We start from the raw sequence: 19,190 nt of genomic DNA on the forward strand, positions 1-19,190 counted from the left end.
TTTTTTTGGAACTTCTTGCTACCGCGAGAACGTTGTTTGTGGGGAGAAGCAATTCGCAAAGCATTATGGGACCACAGGTAACTGTGGAAAAACATTCATTTGGATCAATTTGCAAAGTCAGAATTTTCTCTTCGCCCAGGCATTGCTTTTAGAGCTCCCAGTGATGAGTGGCGCTTTGCGCTGCTCGCTGCGCTCGCTAATATCTATGCTTTTTCATATGTTAATTTAATATTATAACTGGAAAGGATTGACAGGGAATCAAACTTGGACTCCTGCATAGCTTGTAAGCTGCTCTAATCCACCCATGCCGACATCCCGATCAGCACAATCCAAACCACTAAGTGTATCTGGTCACCAGCAATTGGACCTGCCTGAGCTTCTTGTATCTGATCACCAGCAATTGAACTTGCCTATCTGCCATTTTCATCTAGGTTTGTTAACGTCCAAGAAAGTATGCAGTGTACTTAAACTAAACTTATGATCTGGTATTTTCAATAAGATTTTTTTTAAATTGAATGAGGAAGTTATTGATATTTTGAAGTTATTTTGAGCAGCATATTTCAATCCATTTATTGTGAATAAAAAAGATTTCTTTTAGTTGGAAATGATGTAGTTTACTCAATGGTGTGTAGACTGTCAACATGTGAAACCTACATAGTCTCCTCTGTTAAAGATCACTAATGGTGGATAAACAATGAGTGATGCAGACTGTTCACCAAAAGGGAGTTTTGACACCTGTATGCCTATATTTCTACCAATCACCCTGTTATCTTTTTTGTCATGTTCTTTGGACAGGTAAAATAACAAGGTAATTGTTGAAAATAATTTTAATATGTAATAAAAATAGAACATATATAAACTACATACACAGCATCAATACCCCTTCCTCCTTTTGCACAGTGGCACAGGTGAGCTTTTTTGATCCAAATTTGTCCATTGCATGTGCAATCTAATTAAAATTAGTTATTTTGATCTGCTCACATATGATCCCTACACACTTTGTGTAGCGATCATATGTGAGCTGATCAAAGGATTTAATTTCAATTAGATTGTAGCATGTAGTCATTTACATCATTGATTTTTTGGTTAACTTTTCACAATTTCCTCTTCTTCTCTGAAACTAATTTTAACCAAATTTGGCACAGAGTATCCTTGTGTAAAGATTTAAATGAAGGATCATGCCCCCTTTCAAACTTGAGTGTGGTCATTTAGGAATCTTGTTCAGAACAACATATATTCCAGTCATGGAAGGACATGATAAAGTCAGTTTAGAACCTAGCTTACCCAGACTTAAAGTGACTTCCTTCAGTCAGTTTAGGACCTAACCCAGTCAGGCAGAAACCTAACCCACTTAGGCAGGAACGTGAAATAGTCAGTTCAGATCCAAATCAGTAATGCAGAAACAAAACCCACTCAGGCTAAAAATTGAATAAGTCAGTTTAGAACATTACCCAGTCAGGCAGAATCATAAAACTGTTAGTTAAGAACCTAACCCTGTCGGATAGAAACTTAACTCAGTCAGGCATGAACATAAAACAGTCATATTAGAACCTAACCCAGTGAGGTAGAAACATCAAACACTCAGTTTAAAACCTAACCCAGTCAGGAAGATACATTACCTAGTCAGTAAGAAACATGAATTAGTCAGTTTAGAACCTAACGCAGTCGGAGCGTATCATAAAACATTCATTTTAGAACCTATCCCAGTCAGGAATGTAACCCAGTCAATCAGGGACATAAAACAGTCAGTTCACATCCTAACCCAGTTAGGTATAATCATAAAACAGTCAGTTCAGAAACATGAACAAGTCAATTTAGAACCTAGGCAGAATTGCGTAACATTCAGTTAAGAACCTAACCCAGTCAGGTAGAAACCTTACCCAGTCAGGTAGAAACCTTACCCAGTCAGGTAGAAACCTAAGCCAGTCAGGTAGAAACATAAAACTGGCAGTTTAGAACCTAACCCAGTCAGGATTAAACATAACTCAGTCAGACAGAAACATGAACAAGTCTGTTTAGAACCTAATCCAGTCAGACAGAATCAGAAAACAGTCAGTTTAAAACCCAACCCAGTCAGGTAGAAACTTAATCCTGTCAGAAACTGAAACAGTCAGTTCAGAACTTAACCCAGTTAGGTAGAAACATAACCCAGTCAGGCAGTAATATGTACAAGACAGTTTAGAACTTAACCCAGTCAGGCAGGGACATGAACAAGTCAGTTAAGAACCTAACCCAGTCAAGCTGAATCATGAAACTGTCAGTTTAGAACCAAACCCAGTCAGGCAGAAATATTACCCTGTCAGGCAGAATCATAAAACTATCAGTTTTGAACCCAACCCAGTCAGGAAGAAACCTATCCCAGTCAGACAGAAACATGAACAAGTCAATTTAGAACCTAACCCAGTCAGGCAGAATTGTATAACATTCAGTTAAGAACCTAACCCAGTCAGGTAGAAAAATAAACCAGTCAGGTAGAAACATAAATCTGGCAGTTTAGAACCTAACCCAGTCAGGATTAAACATAACCAGGTCAGACAGAAACATGAACAAGTCAGTTTAGAACCTAATCCAGTCAGGCAGAATCAGAAAAAGTCAGCTTAAAACCCAACTCAGTCAGGTATAAACATAATCCAGTCAGAAACATAAAACAGTCAGTTCAGATCTTAACCCAGTCAGGTAGAAACATAACCCAGTCAGGCAGTAATATGAACAAGTCAGTTTAGAACTTAACCCAGTCAGGCAGGAACATGAACAAGTCAGTTAAAAACCTAACCCAGTCAGGCTGAATCATAAAACAGTCAGTTTAGAACCTAACCTAGTCAGGCAGGAACATAAGTCAGTTAAGAACCTAACCCCTAATCCCTAATCCTTGCCCTATGTGCCTCCGGGTGCAACAAGGACTAGGTAGTAGTTAGGTAAGAACCTAACCCAGTGAGGTAGAATTGTAAAACAGTAAGCTTAAAACCTAACCCAGTCAAACAGGAACATAAAACTGTCAGTTTAGAATCTAACCTATTCAGGCAGAAACCTAACCCAGTCAAGTGGAAGCCTGTCCCACTCGGGCAAGAACATGAACAAGTCAGTTTAAAACTAACCCAGTTAGGCAGAATCATGAAACAGTCGGTTCAGAACCTTATTCAGTGCGGCAAGATCATAAAACAGTCAGTTTAGAACCTAACTCAGTCAGGCAGAGTCATGAAACAGTCAGTTCAGAACCTTACTCAGTGCGGCAGGATCATAAAACCGTCAGTTAAAAACCTTATCCAGTCAGGCAGAATCATAAAACAGTCGGTGTAGAACCTAACCCTGTCAGGTAGAAACCTAACCCAGTCAGGCAGGAAGATGAACAAGTCAGTTTAGAACCCAACCCAGTCAGGCAGAAACATAACCCAGTCAGAAACATAAAACAGTCAGTTCAGAACTTAACCAGTCAGGTAGAAAGATAACCCAATCAGGCAGTAATATGAACAAGTCAGTTTAGAACTTAACCCAGTCGGGCAGGAATATGAACAAGTCAGTTAAGAACCTATGCCAGTCAGACTGAATCATAAAACAGTCAGTTTAGAACCTAACCCAGATAGGCAGGAACATAAGTCAGTCAAGAACCTAACAAAGTCAGGTAGAATTGTGAAACAGTAAGCTTAAAATCTATCCCAGTCAGGAAGAAACCTAATTCAGTCAGACAGAAACATAAAACTGTGAGTTCAGAACCTAAACCAGTCAGGTAGAAACCTAACCCAGTCAGGCAGGAATATAAAATATTCAGTTCAGAACAAGTCAGTTTAAAACCTAACCCAGTCAGGCAGAATCATGAAATAGCCAGTTTAGAACCCAAACAAGTCAGGTAGAAACTTAACCCACTCAGGCAGAATCATAAAACTATCAGTTTAGAACCTAACCCAGTCAGGAAGAAACTTAACCCAGCCAGGTGGAACCCTAACCCAGTCGGGCAAGAACATGAACAAGTCAGTTTAGAACCTGACCCAGTCAGACAGAATCAGAAAACAGTCAGCTTAAAACCCAACCCTGTCAGGTAGAAACATAACCCAGTCAGAAACATAAAACAGTTGGTTCAGAACTTAACCCAGTCAGGTAGAAACATAACCCAGTCAGGCAATAATATGAACAAGTCAGTTAAGAAATTAACCCAGTCAGGCAGGAACATAAACAAGTCAGTTAAGAACCTAACCCAGTCAGGTAGAATCACGAAACTGTCAGTTTAGAACCTAACCCATTCGGGCAGGAACATAAAACAGTCAGTTTAGAACCTAACCCAGTCAGGCAGAATCATAAAACAGTCAGTTTAGAACCTAACCCAGTCAGGCAGAAACTTAACCCAGCCAGGTGGAAACCTAACCCAGTCAGGCAAGAACATGAACAAGTCAGTTTAGAACCTGACCCAGTCAGACAGAATCAGAAAACAGTCAGCTTAAAACCCAACCCTGTCAGGTAGAAACATAACCCATTCAGAAGCATAAAACAGTCGGTTCAGAACTTAACCCAGTCAGGTAGAAACATAACCCAGTCAGGCAGTAATATGAACAAGTCAGTTAAGAAATTAACCCAGTCAGGCAGGAACAAAAACAAGTCAGTTAAGAACCTAACCCAGTCAGGTAGAATCACGAAACTGTCAGTTTAGAACCTAACCCAGTCAGGCAGAAACATAAAACAGTCAGTTTAGAACCTAACCCAGTCGGGCAGAATCATGAAACAGTCAGTTTAGAACCTACCCAGTCAGATATTAACATAAAACAGTCGGTTTAGAACCTATCCCAGTCAGGAAAAAATGTAACCTAGTCAGGCAGAAACATGAACAAGTCAGTTCAGAACCTAACCCAGTCAGGCAGAATCATAAAACTGTCAGTTTAGAGCCTAACCCAGTCAGGTAGAAATCTAATCCAGTTAGACAGGAACATGAATAAGTCAGTTTAGAATCAAACCCACTCTAGTTAAAACCTAACCCAGTCAAGCTGGAACAAAACAAGTCAGTTTAGATCCAGACATTCTGAGTTTGAAATTTTGATGTTAAAGGGGGAGTTTCAGTAAGGCCGCTCAGCGGCCCACTTTTTCTTAAAAATAATTTTCAATTTATTTTTTCAAAACTAGTTTAGAATTCAAGATAAATATGTTAACTTTTGTTATTTATATTTTAAAAGTTAATATGAGAAGAATTAACACCGTAGCTGATACATACTTAGATGTACACTCAGATTCGTTAACATTAGGCTCATGGGAAAATATAAGAGGGTGGCATTTATAAATCGATGTTTAGAATATGAAGTGCATGAGGGACACTCACCTAAATTTGTTCAGTAATTAGATATACTCTGCACACTAATTTCTTGAAATATGATGAGTGTCGCCTGTGCACTTCATATCCAAAAATTGAAAATTGCATAACATGCATATCTAAAAGTAGAAACTCCTGGTTTCTTGATCTGACTCTGTGTCAAAATACTAAGCCAAAAGTAGCATATTTTGTTGAATTAAAGAAGATTCTCGATTATACATGTATTAACAGTAGAAAACATTTTGATCCTGTCTTCATTTTGATACTATTTTTGTCGCCAACATATAACGTTAACGCTAACGTCACATTTTTAGCTCACCTCCTCGAAGTTGGGGGAGCTTTTGTAATACCGTCAGCATCGGTGTTCCAGGTAAAAGTTTTTGAAGCAGATTTTTTTTCAAGTATATCTATGCCCTATATTAATCACAGTCACCTGATCTAGCATGTTTCCTTGTCACCAGTAAGGTTTCAAATGCTGGATTTTAGCCAAAGAATGTCCAGGTAAATGTTTTAAAAGCAGGTTTAAGTTTTTGGAGCAGAGCAGCTGTAAGCACTTGTTGATCAGACTTGCTTCATGATTCATCTACAGATGCACACTATTAGATTGCTTTAGATGCTGGATATGACCTACATTTCCTTAATGATAGAGCAGGTTAAAGATTTTGAAGTGTGTCTCATTCTTATGTGACTATAAGCCCTATCATAACCAAACTTGCACTGATGATGCATCTAGGATTGCACACTACCAGACATGGTTCAGATGCTGGAACTTTCTTACATTTTCTGACTGACTGAACAAAAAAGTTTTAAAGCAAGTCCATTCCTTAACGTAATTTATCATGCATAGTTACAAGAAAGTCAAAAATACAAATATTTTTGACTTTCTTGTATAGAAATTCACGCTCCAACATGCTAGAGAAGTGCCCATGTATTTCCGTGTGATTGACATATAGGGAACGTGGATTGTTTTAAGTCTGGATGTCTAGGCGCATATGTCTGCCTGATTAAGGATTAAACACATATCTTTGGCATTTACACGTGTATTTCGAACTGCGCTTTGGTCTAGCAAATCATTTATAATGAATTCTAAAACTCTCTAAATGAGGAGTGACTAGAGTTGGTGAAGCAACTTAAGTATCTATGGAGAGCGGGGAAGCGATAGGAAATTAGTCCTGGCTGGGATTCTCTCAGTTATGCTGAAAACATAATGCAGGCAAATACTTCTAAGTTTCATAATGAAAAGGAAACACTCAATGTATTATAGATTTTTCCATCATTTGGCTATTCACATATTATGTATCATGATAAAATATTTTTGACTGTAATTAATATTATTCATATTATCAAATACATTGCAATATACTGAAGCCGGTAGGTTCTAGGTAAAAAAAAATATATTATCTGGCCTGCCATTGAAATATCTGGTGGCTGCCAGAAAAAATTTAGTGGTTTGCCAATCAAGTTGTAGCACCCAATGATGTACCTTAATGCACTTGATTGACAGAGGTACACAGACCAGGTATTTTTAAAGGCGGTGCTTAAAATCTCTGCCTTTAACGACATTACATGTCTACACCGCAAGAAACTTACTTGCCTGCTTCTAGTTATTTATGTGTTGGCCGCCAAATAAGTTTCTGGTCGCTGCCAGTTATTTATGTTTTGGCCGCAGGAAAGCTATTTGGCAGATATATTTTTCTAGTGGCCGCCAAATAATTATGTGGTGGCTGCCAGATAAAATATTTTTCTTACCTTGCACCTACAACGTACCGGCTTACATAGCAATATGATTCTTTTAAATAAACTTCTTATTCATGTATGTATATAAAGTTGCATTTATTTTTTAATCTTTTTACTTCAAAACATTTGATTTAAGGAGGCTGGGGGGTCAACAAATTAACCACAAATTAACCACCAGATTTAACTTTAATTTTTAGATATGATATCTTAAGCTGTCAACTATCATTTGGCAAAGAAAAATTTCAAAAATTTTAGTTTTAAAATTTGATCATTTTCTATATCTTCATATGGAGCTCTTCTTCTAAAGGAGATCAATATAGTCTAAAAATGGCCACAACCCCCCAGCTTCTCTAATTTCAATTTTATGATATTAAGGTATATTTTTATAAAATATGTAGTTGTATAATCTCATTGATGAAAATGTATTGCATATCCCTGTATATGACGTTTTTACGTTTACCTATCTCATGTCCATATATCTTTTCATTTGCATTTTTCGTATGGGAAAATGTTAAATATTGATTGTAAAGTTTACATATAAACTGTCGATTAATTATGATGTTAAAACTTTCTATATATGTTTACGTTTTATAAGATCAATTCATCCTCTTTTAAAGAAAAGTAACATTTAACACACCAGAAAAATATCGCACCTTAAAAAAAAACATTCGCGTAAGGTAAATACCATTTTCCGTAAAAAAAATTGTTGAAATTGGTTAATTTATGTCTTTATTCATATTTACCCTATTTCATTTATTATTTTGATGATTTAAAAAATCCACTTTCCCCCTATAAAAATGTCTACTCCAAAAATATACGAAAGGGGGTATACTTAAATTTTCAATTATCACGTGACCGGAAAATGCGTCACATAAATTATTTTCATATTTTTTGGACGATAAGGAGTTTTTCTACAAAATATAAAAAATTTCAGAAAATTTCGTGAGGGGCTGAAAAACCGCCTTATCGAAACTCCCCCTTTGTTTTTATTATTGTTTGGTTGATGAAGTAATGTTCCTAGTTTCATATTTTACTTCACTGGAATTTTTGCAAATGAAACAACAATTTTAAAAATGTGTTTGATAACCCCAAAAAACTGCACCAGATATACTCAAAGATTTTTATTGTATTTTATAATTGTCTATACTTATTTTAAATTCTTTGTCATTGCAAGAAATCATTTGCAATTCTGTAAATGAGTATAATTTCTGAGAATTCAAATTACCATAGAAGCAGAATTTTTAGGGAGGATTCAATTTTGGCATTTTTAGTGAGGGAACTGAGATTGCTAAAATTGAATATTGCTAACAATTTATTCTATTTTGGCTGTTATAGCTTTCTCTCTTGATATTACAAAATCACTTAAATTACTTCTTGCTAAAAATTTGGGGGTAAATTTCTAAATTGGCATCTCACTAAGATTTCCACTTATACAGTATTTTTTTGTTAAAAACAAGTACATGTATTTGGTGGTTTATTTTCTTAGAATATGGAAATGCTTTCATAATAGGCATATACATGTTCATATATCTCTTAAGAAGGTCATTATTTTTTTTCAGATCTGCCCTTTTGATGAAAACTGTGAAAAAAGATCCCATTTCATAAAATTTCTAAGATGTTAAAATGTAGTACAACACCTAAAATGAAAATTTTGTGCATTTTTCCAGGTAAAACAAGTAGAAAGAAAAGGCTGGAGCAAAGATGAGAAAAGGTAGGTTAACATAGTTGTCATTTGATAAAATCAAAAGATGCTATTCAGTACCCACCCATCCCCTCCCCTTAAAGCAAATAGACTTAAAAGGGACAAAAGACTGTAATCACTTTGTTTGTATGTTTTGATACACATGTATGTCCTGAACATGTCTTTTAGCTGATAAACTAATTTGACTGAGTTCAAAAACATTCCTGCATTTTATCTGTATAAGAGATTTTAAAAATTGATGAACAGATCTTATTCAGACTTTTTGCTTAGACTGTACTTCCCATCTTTTGACAGCACCATATGCCAAGGGTTTGTAAGGAGAGTAGCAGATCAGAAACCTTTGACTAGAGAAGATGGTATTTGTTGTGACAAGACCTTTCTTTGAATACAAACACTTTTTGAACTCTTCACTTTAACCTTGTAGACCTCAACCTAAATTTGAAAAATCCAAACCTTTGTCTTGAACTGCCATAGGGGACAACAATGTTTCAAAAACACATCTTGTTATTTCATATAAATATCATTTGCTTTCCTTTCAACTTAAAATTATGCAATAGTTTGTCATAATTACAGTGAATGGAGACAGATTCTGATGATGCCATCATTGGGAGGCAGGATGACTATAAGACACTAATTCCTCATCCATAAAGATTTCTACAAGTGGTTCATTTGGTAGGTTAGACTGGCATACCAACAAACTTAGATGGTGTGATAGAATCACTTTTTCCCCCAGAGAATACATTGTTTTACATTTCTTGGACACTCCTCAGCATAATAATTAATTATATTTAAAGAAAACACTACCAATTCTACAATGTGACAACAAATGTTCAAAAGGCAGTAAACTGAATATTTTTTGCGTGTGTTGACATCCCAGTAAAAGTTTTATGGGCAAGTTCATTCCCAAGTAACTTTAAGCGTAGAGCTTATAGTTACTTGGGAATGAACTTGCCCATAAAACTTTTACAAAGTACCAAAGTTTCAAGTAACTATAAGCTCTACCTGTACAAAAAGTTGCATGGATGATGCTTCTGACTTAAGTGGATGATAAGACATTTATTTTCAGGATGATTATTTTGGACATTCCCAAGAAACTATAATTCCTAACTAGACCAAACTTGTATGGTAAGGCATGTAGATGTGCACACTACTAGAACATTCAATTTATGATAGACATTGCCTTCACTCATAGATAATATTCTTCTGAGGAGAACTTTAAGAAAAGTGATTTTGATGTTATGCACTTATATTTTCAGAAATGAATACAGATTTCATTACAAGACGTGAGTATGTTCAAAGGAAACAGCCAATCAAAATGAACTTAGTCAGTTATAGTTGTATATATAATGAGAGACAATTTATTTTTATTTTTTCATTTTTGGCATCTTATTTTAGGCCTACAGTATTAATTTTGGACTCATGAGCTAAGAATATCATATCTTTAGCAGAATTGTCCCACTTAATTAAAGGGAACTTTTTTTAGGTGTGCATGGTGCAACATCCTGGATGGTGTGTAGTATGTTTGTTAACATGTGAAGCCTACGTGTATTTCAGGGTAGATATGTTTACTGTTAATTACTGTCAGGGTGTATTTTTTCTGGTCTCAATTTTTAAGTCACCTGAGTCACTCAGGTGACCTATAGCTATCCGTTTTTGTCTGTCATCGTGCAATGTGTGTTAACATTTGAACATTTTTAGCTTCTTCTCTGAAACCGCTCAACCAATTTCAACCAAATTTGGCATATAGCATTCTATGGGTGAAGGGGAACAAAAATTTTGAATTTCATGGTCCCTGCCCCCCTGGGGCCTAAGGGGTGGGGCTAAAACCACCAAAATTAATGCAATCTTTAAAAATCTTCTTCTTTATTCCTGGACATCAAGCAGTCAAACTGTTAGCATGATTGTAATAAGCATTGAGCCCTCTACCAAAATTGTGAAATTCATGGCCCCAGGGTCAGGGGTTCTGGTGCTAGGGTGGGGCTTTATAGATCATCTAGTGAAAGTGCATTATTTCTTTGAAAATCTTCTCCTCTGCTCCTGGATATTAAATAAACTAACTAAGTACATAGTTATGATGAGCAAGAGTGCCTCTTCCAAAATTGTGAATTTCATGGCCCAAGGGTCAGCGGTTCTGGTGTTAGGTTGCGGCTCTATTGATTATATAGTGAAAATGCATTAATTCTTTGAAAATCTTCTTCTCTGCTCCTGGATATAAAATAAACTAAATAAGTACATAGTTATGATGAGCAAGAGTGCCACTTCCAAACTTGTGAATTTCATGTTCCAAGGGTCAGGGGTTCTGGTATTAGGGCGGGGCTCTATTGATTGTGTAGTGAAAATGCATTAATTCTTTGAAAATCTTCTTCTCTGCTCCTGGGTATTAAATAAAATAACTAAGTACATAGTTATGATGAGCAAGAGTGCCTCTTCCAAAATTGTGAATTTCATGGCCCCAGGGTCAGGGGTTCTGGTGTTAGGGTGGGGCTCTATTGATTATATAGTGAAAATGCATTAATTCTTTGAAAATCTTCTTCTCTGCTCCTGGGTATCAAATAAAGTAACTAAGTACATAGTTATGATGAGCAAGAGTGCCTCTTCCAAAATTGTGAATTTCATGGCCCCAGGGTTAGGGGTTCTGGTGTTAGGGCGGGGCTATATTGATTATATAGTGAAAATGCATTAATTCTTTGAAAATCTTCTTCTCTGCTCCTGGGTATTAAATCAAGTATTTAAGAACATAGTTATGGTGAACATGGCTGCCTTTTTAGAAATTATGAATTTCATGGCCCCAGGGTTAGGGGTTCTGGTGTTAGGGCGGGGCTCTATTGATTATATAGTAAAATTGCATTAGTTCTTTGAAAATCTTGTCTGCTCTTGGATTTTAAATAAACTAACTTGGTGCATAGTTATGACAAGCATGGTTGCCTTTTCCAGAATTGTGAATTTCATGGCCCCTGGATCAGGGGTTCTAGTGTAAGGGTGGGGCTCTATTGATTATATAGGGAAAATGCATAAATTTTTTCAAAATTTTCTTCCCTACTCCTGGGTATTTTTCAAACAAAGGAAGTGCATGGTTATAAGGAAGAATGCCTCTTCCAAAATTGTGAAATTCATGGCCCCAGGTAGACTTGGAAATAATAGATGAATAAAATTGAGACAAAAATAACTTATCCTTTTTAATTGTTCTTCAAAGGCCAAGAGAGGCCAATGTGAGAAGTAAAAATATGGGGTTAAAAAATAGACAGTTTGTTGATATTCTGCATGGTAATAGTGATAAATGGGGGACAGATAGATACTAGACCAATTATTTTGTTGATGCAAATCATACTATTTTCTTGCTTTTGGGCAACAGAGCTTCATTTATCAGTTTATGGATCCTCTAAATTGTTGTATTGTACTCAGGTGACCGTTAAGGCCCTTGGGCCTCTTGTTTGTTTAAGCATTAATCTTTATTTTCTCTTTCATTGATTATCTGCTTACAGTCTTAGTTAATTAATTAATTTAATTGAAGCTATATAGTAACATGTAGTGAAATTATTTCATTGTGTCGGACCTAAAGAGTAACAGGTAACTCTCATTTTGACTACAATTTCTCTGATTTCAGGTGTTGTCTCCCATGTTTAAGATCAGTAATGGCGGATATACAATGCAGTATGCTGTCTGGTCATCAACAGAGAGTTTTGACACCCGTATTTCTACCAATCACCTCTGTAACCTTTGTTGTGTTCATCAGATAGGTAAGAAAAACAAGATAATTAATTAAAATAATTTTAATAAGATAAAATTAAAACATTTTTACATGTATGGACTCTCTCATATAAGAAAATGTTACATTTTACTCATACAATTATACATCATTTACATTTCCACATTTTCCCCATTTACACAGTTGAATAGAATCAGTGCATAATAAAACATAACAACAATAATTATATAGTCTATAAATTTACAAATTATTTATTAATTACAAAATTCATACATTTAAATTAAATACACAGCATCAATGCCCCCCACTCCCCTCCCTCCCCCCTCCCTTTTCACAGAACTTCCTTTTTAATATTGAATCTGTTACTGATTTACTGTAAGTGTCTTTAGATTTTTAGCTCACCTCAAAGAAGTTGGGGGAGCTTATGTGATACCTCCGGCGTCCCAGGTTATAGTTTTTGCAGCAGTTTTCTTTTTCAGCACTTCTATGCCTTACATAAATCAGAGTTGCATGGAAGATGTTTATAGTGTGTTTCTTTGTACCAGTCAAGGTTTCAGATGCTGCAATTTCAGCTAAAAGATGACCAGGTTAATGTTTTTAAAGCAGGTTGAAGATTTTGGAGCAGGTTAAAGTTTTTGGGGCAGGTCTCATTTCCAAGTAACTATAAGCCCTATCGTGACCAAACTTGCATGGATGATACATCTTAGGATGCTAACTACCACCCTTCTTTAGATGCTGGATCTGACCTACATTTTCCAGATGAGTGACCAGGTTAAAGTTTATAGAACAGGTTCATTCTAAAGTAACTATAGACCCATGTTGACCAGACTTGCATGGATGATACATCTAAGGATGCACACTACCAGGCTAGCTTCGGATACTGGATCTGACCTACGTTTTCCAGATGGGTGACCAGGTTAAAGTTTTTGGAGCAGGATCATTCTAAAGTAACTATTTGCTGTACCTTGACCCGACTTGCATGGATGATACATCTAAGGATGCACACTACTGGACTTGCTTCAGATGCTTGATTTGATCTACATATTCCAGATGAGTGACCAGGTTAAAGTTTTTGGTTCAGGTCCATTACCAAGAATCTATAAGGCGTTTCTGAACCGAACTTGCAAGGATGATGCATCAAGGGATGAACATTCTCAAACTTGCTTCAGATGCTGGATTTCTGGATAATTGGCAAGTTAAAAGTTCTTAGATTAGTCCATTCCCAAGTAACTGTAAAGCCCTATCAGAACAAAATTGCATAAATGTTGCATCTAGGGATGCACACTACTAGGTTATTTGTTTAGTGTGGGACTTTGCCTTACACAAACATTCATTGAGTTGAGTTATGTAATCTTTGATTACCTATGTTTTATTGTAGAGCTGATATCTTTTAGATCTACAGTATTTTCTTTGAGATATATACTGTACATGCATTTTAACAGTTTTGGATTTTTCGCAGTTTTGGATTTCTTCTGTTGTCTTTGAGAGTCAAAGAAATGATGCAAGTCTTTAAGGTTTTCAATGACATATCCTTGTTTTTCAGATTCACCAGATGCAGCTGCTCCATCTCCATCACTGGTGAAATGGGAAATGACTAGTGGACGGTCATCACTTTGTAACTCACCATTTTGCAGCCCATCTCTTCTCATCTTCAGTGGTGGCCTCTGGAAGAATGGTTGCAGTGCAGTCTTCGTGTCTTAGGCAGATAACTTCCTTTCCTTTGCTTCTCATGTGTCTGCCTTTCTTGCATAGTTTATTCCCACACAACACTGCCACAACATTTTTCCTCTGAGTAACATTTTCACTTGTGGTATAAGTCACATTGGTGGCAGCTTGGAATGGGGTTTTTCCAATGGCACTGAAGGTGGCATTATTATATCTGGCATGGCCTTCCGCTCTGATGTGGTATCAGGAAGTCCACAATTTTCATTAAGTTCTTGAATGTTCTGCCTTTTTTTTTTCAGGGCGGGGTCACAACAGGGGAACAATTTTTACATAGGTATATATAGGAAAACTCATTAAAGAATATTCATCTTAAGCACAGCTTAGCCATGGGGCCACAACAGGGGATCAAATTTATAAATAGAAATATATTGGAATTATCTTTAAAAATCTTCTCAAGAACAGCAAACTAATGATCAGTCATATTTATATTGAATTATCCTCAGGTTGTGTAGGTTGAAGTTTGCTCAAATCATGACCACGGGGTGTAGAGTGGGGCAGAAGTGGGGGAAGCATCCTCAGGTAGTGTAGATTGAAGTTTGTTCAATTCATGATCTCCTGGGGTAGGATGGGACCACAAAAAATGATCAAAGTTTTAAGGAAGAGGGATCTAATTCAATTACCTCCTGAATTAATTATTTCACACTAACATCTCTATTTAGCATTAACTCATATCAGCTGGAGGCTCAAGTGAGCTCTTTCTGATCAAAATTTGTGCATTTGTCCATCTCCTTCATAATTTTTCACATTTTCACCTTCTTTTCTAGAACCACTGTGTCAATTTCAAACAAACTTCGTACAAAGCATGCTTTGGTAAAGGAAATTCATTCTGACGAAGGACCACATCTCTTCCCAGCAGAGATAATAAAGAAACAGTAAAAATTTGGTATGATCGTTCAAATGTTCTTAAGAACCACTAGGCTTGAAAATACGAAACCCAAGTAAAAGCTTTCTGACATAGAATAAATTAAGTTTTATACAATTCATGTCCCTGGGAGTATGGTGGGGCAAGTGCGGGCAATCAGAGTTTTACATGGGAATACATAAGGAAAATCTTATTTTGTATTAAGAACAGCAAAGGCATGATTAGTCATATTGACAATAAAGCACCCACAACAACTTTTTTAGATTCAAGTTTTTCAAAGCATGATGCCTGGGGGTAGGGTGGGGACACAGTAGAGGATGAAAGTATTACCTACAAATATATAGGAAAAATCTGTATAAATCTTCTCAAGCAAAGTCATGATTAGTCATGATTACATGGAAGCATCCTCGGGTGTGTAATTTCAAGTTTGTTAATCATGACTCTTGGGAAAAGGGTGGGGCTACAATATGATATCAAATTTTAAGTAGGAATATGTACAGGAAAAAGAATCTGTTGATGAAGAAGGGTTGTATTCCTCAGATGAGCATTGTGGCTAATGGACCTCTTGTTTTATATTGTACTGATTATATGTAGCTATAGTGCATAAAAGGTCATGTTTACAATCAAGAAGCCTATCATGCAACTAAAGGAGTTTATGTTAGGATTAGACAAAAGAGTAGATCTATTCAAATTTGTTCAAACTGTGGTCCCAGAATTTAGGATCAGGAAAGATTTGACACAGGAATACATATATATAGGAAAAATACTTATAAATCTTTTTTTTTCTAAAGAGCGGTTTGGCTTTGTTAAGGAAGTCTAATAAGCAAGGATCCTCAAGTAGTGCAGTTTCAAATTTATGCAAATCATGACCCCCATATAGGATAAGACCGCATTAGGAGACAAGTTATGTACAAAGAAATATATTTATAGGTCACCTGAGTCACTTTTCTGTGGATGTGTGTCATTTGTTGGTCATAAACTATAGGTCTTTTTTTAAGCTTTATCTCTTGAACCTTTGAACCAATTTCAACTAATTTTGGAATAGCATTAATAAGTGAAGGGGTACAAAAATTTTGAATTTCATTTCAGCCCCCCCCCCTCCCCCTGGGGACTGAGGGGTGGAGTTTAAACCATCAAAATTAGTGCTATCTTTCAAAATCTTCATCATATTTCCTGGACATCTAGCAGTCAAACTGTTGGCATGATTGTAATAAGCACTGAGCCCTTACCAAAACTTTGAAATTCATGAAGGAGGGTTAGGGATTCTGGAGTTAGGGCAGAGCTCTAATGATCATATAATGAAAATGGATAAATTCTTTTTTAAAAACTTTCTCTTCTCTGTATAACTTATCAGGTAAACTAGGTGCACGGTTCTAATAAGCAAGGGCACCTCTACTTAAATTGTAAAATTTTTGGCCCCAGGCCCTGGGGATCTGGTGTTAAGTTGGGGCCTTATTGATGCTTGTGTGCCGGTATGTTTTTCTTTGAAAATCTTCTTTGCTCCTGGGTATTAAGCAGAAATCTAAGTATAAGTGGCTCCAAAGTCAGGGGTTCTGGTGTCAGGGTGAGGTTTTACTGGGTATTTAGCACATGAATTTAGTGCTTGATGAGCAAGAAACTTCTTTTAAAATTGTTAAATGTGGTGCTCCAAGGTCAATGGTTCTGGTGTTTTGGGGGCCTATTAAAGTATATATATATGCAATATATCTTTGGAAATTTTCATTTCTGCACCTGGATATTGAGCTAACCAAAAATAAAAGCATAGTTATGATGAGCAAAGGTGCCTCTTTCAAAATGGTGAATTTCATGGCCCAATCTAGGTCAGAGTGTTTAGGTGTTCTTTAGATAAGATAGTGAAATGCATAAATTTTCTAAATATCTTCTTCTTTACCTAGTGGTATTAAGCAGACAAATGAATGGTATGGTTATGATGAGCAAGGATACCTCTTTTAAAGTTATGAAAATGATAGCCCCCTGAGTCAGGTCTTTTGGTGTTTATGTGGGGCTGTGTGGAATCTGAACATCGTTATTTCTTTGAAAATCTTCATCTATGCTCCTGGGCAACTAGGAGACAAAAAGAGTACAAAGTTGTGTTGAGCAAGGGCATTTTTAACAAATGTTTTAAATTTTGGAACACTTGGTCAAGTGTCCGGGTTTGGGGCAGGGCTTGAACTGGGCTTCATTAATTTATATTCTACTGAGAGAAATTATTCCCCTCTGCTATTCACCTATGATAATATATCATTGTAAATGATGTAATTGAAATTGAATGAGATACTTATACAAGAAATGTCATAGAATATAATACAAAAAGTCATATCTTAGTTTTTAGCTCAACTCAACGAAATTGGGGAACCTTATGTGATACCCTCAGCATTGGTGTTGGTGTCCCAAGTTAAAGTTTTTGGAGCAGAGTTCTTTTTAACTATGAAAATGAAGAACTGGAGAGGATCTTGATTGATTTTTCTTGGTAAGTTTGGAAGTTTATTCCTTCTGATACATTTATGCAGTAGATGTCCTGTCCTGTTCTATTTAAGAACATCCAAGAAAATTATAGAAGTTCAGGACTTTTCCTTACATATACTTCTTAGCTCACCTGACCTGAAAGCTCAAGTGAGCTTTTCCGATCACATTTTATCTGTAGTCTGTCTGTCTTCTGTCCTTAAACTTTTCACGCCCATGGGTCTCAAAGGAAAGCAGACATAAATATATATATATATATATATATATATATATATATATATATATATATATATATATATATATATATATATATATAAATACAAGTTTGTTAATTTTTAATTGTTAATTTGTTAAACCCCAAAGCTGTTTTTATCGCTTTTTATGAATGTATGTAAACATGGAGACATGGAGTCCAACAGAAATGATTTTTGGTACTAAATTTATTTATTAAATTAACACAAATGACGCAATTAATACATCAAAATTACAGATAGTTTACAGTTCTTGTTTAGGATCTATTTCATCAATGCAAAAGGAGGACAATCTGTTATGCAGATTTGTGATGATTAGACTATCGAAAGAGAAGGAATGGATGTTGTTTGGATCGCTAGTCTAATATTTTTTCATATGTTGGTTGTTTCCCCCGTATACACTAAACTTACTATGGAAACTGACTTTAAACATTTTTTTTAAATCTTTACTTATTTTGAAGTGGGTAGGGGCATTTCTATGCATGTCCGATTTCGCTGCCGTATATTAACTAAATTATGTAAAAATGATTTGAAGATAATAGACTTTATTAAACAATGTTCACTGAAAAACAATCATGGAAGCCATAAAAAAATTAAGGACCACAATAGGTGAGAACAGCTGTGTATCAGGTGATTGGTCACTAATTACTGTATATACACAGCCATAGGCTATATTGGGTGTTTACATGTGTAGATGATGACACGCTAATTACCCATATGCATATTTAAGTTATTTTTTGATAAGATTTGAAAAAATATGTACATTGAAATAAGAAAAAATACATATCCGAGTAACCGAGTACCATTTTTAGTATTCAATATTCGGACGTTCGATCGAGTACCCAGTTAACGGGGTACTCGTTGACATCCCTAATATATATATATATATAGAGAGAGAGAGAGAGAGAGAGAGAATATTATTATATTGAAATTTTTCCTTTTTTTCAGAATGAGACACAAGTGCCTTCCATTTGTGATACTAAAGGAAGCTGTTACAAATTTAGTTTGCCACAGTACTGGCCTGACATATGAGGACAGGAATAAAAGATGTTTTAAAATAGAAATGTCTATAATTTAACTTATAAGTATGATTAACTAAGATCACAAACAACAAATCAGTTGCATTGCAAATGTACATATAGCATGTTTGCACTTACGAGGGAATATTCACTCCCTTTCAGTGAAAGTGTTGGCATGCAGGTCAATTATTGTCACCAAATCATCTGTCATATTCTCTGCATGCAGCTGTAGAATTTGATCAGAAAGATTAGCTACACTATTCTATGTATAAGTCTTATGTATAAATCTAAGACATTTTGGTTTCTAGTCACCAGTCTATATTTATAATCATTGTAGTGTAAAAAAATTCTGGTCCATAAGTTGATTGAGACTTTATGTTTTAGTGAAATGTTTTGTTTATTTATTGCCAACTCGCTGTAAATCAAATGTAGTTA

At 35.7% G+C, this 19,190-nt stretch overlaps 3 long non-coding RNA genes across 4 annotated transcripts in view; all 3 read left to right on the top strand.

The window, feature by feature from the left end:
* Positions 1 to 19,190, top strand: part of LOC133198813 (uncharacterized) — an 801,505-nt gene that overhangs the window by 207,936 nt on the left and 574,379 nt on the right. The gene's annotated exons all lie outside the window — the stretch shown is intronic.
* LOC133198802 (uncharacterized) lies at positions 326 to 10,279 on the top strand. 2 transcript variants are annotated; one of them, XR_009722590.1, is made up of 7 exons: positions 326 to 431; positions 599 to 808; positions 8,695 to 8,738; positions 9,024 to 9,085; positions 9,303 to 9,401; positions 9,986 to 10,012; positions 10,213 to 10,279. It is a non-coding gene; the product is annotated as an uncharacterized LOC133198802 (long non-coding RNA). The 2 variants fall into 2 exon arrangements; XR_009722591.1 differs by having other exon boundaries at positions 674 to 808.
* LOC133198803 (uncharacterized) lies at positions 12,343 to 19,110 on the top strand. Its single transcript, XR_009722592.1, has 4 exons — positions 12,343 to 12,466; positions 13,979 to 14,166; positions 17,348 to 17,492; positions 18,685 to 19,110. It is a non-coding gene; the product is annotated as an uncharacterized LOC133198803 (long non-coding RNA).

Source organism: Saccostrea echinata, unplaced genomic scaffold (genome assembly GCF_033153115.1).
Source record: "Saccostrea echinata isolate AGI-Se365-2 ecotype Australia unplaced genomic scaffold, CSIRO_AGI_Sech_v1 ptg000033l, whole genome shotgun sequence".
Lineage (NCBI taxonomy): Eukaryota > Metazoa > Mollusca > Bivalvia > Ostreida > Ostreidae > Saccostrea > Saccostrea echinata.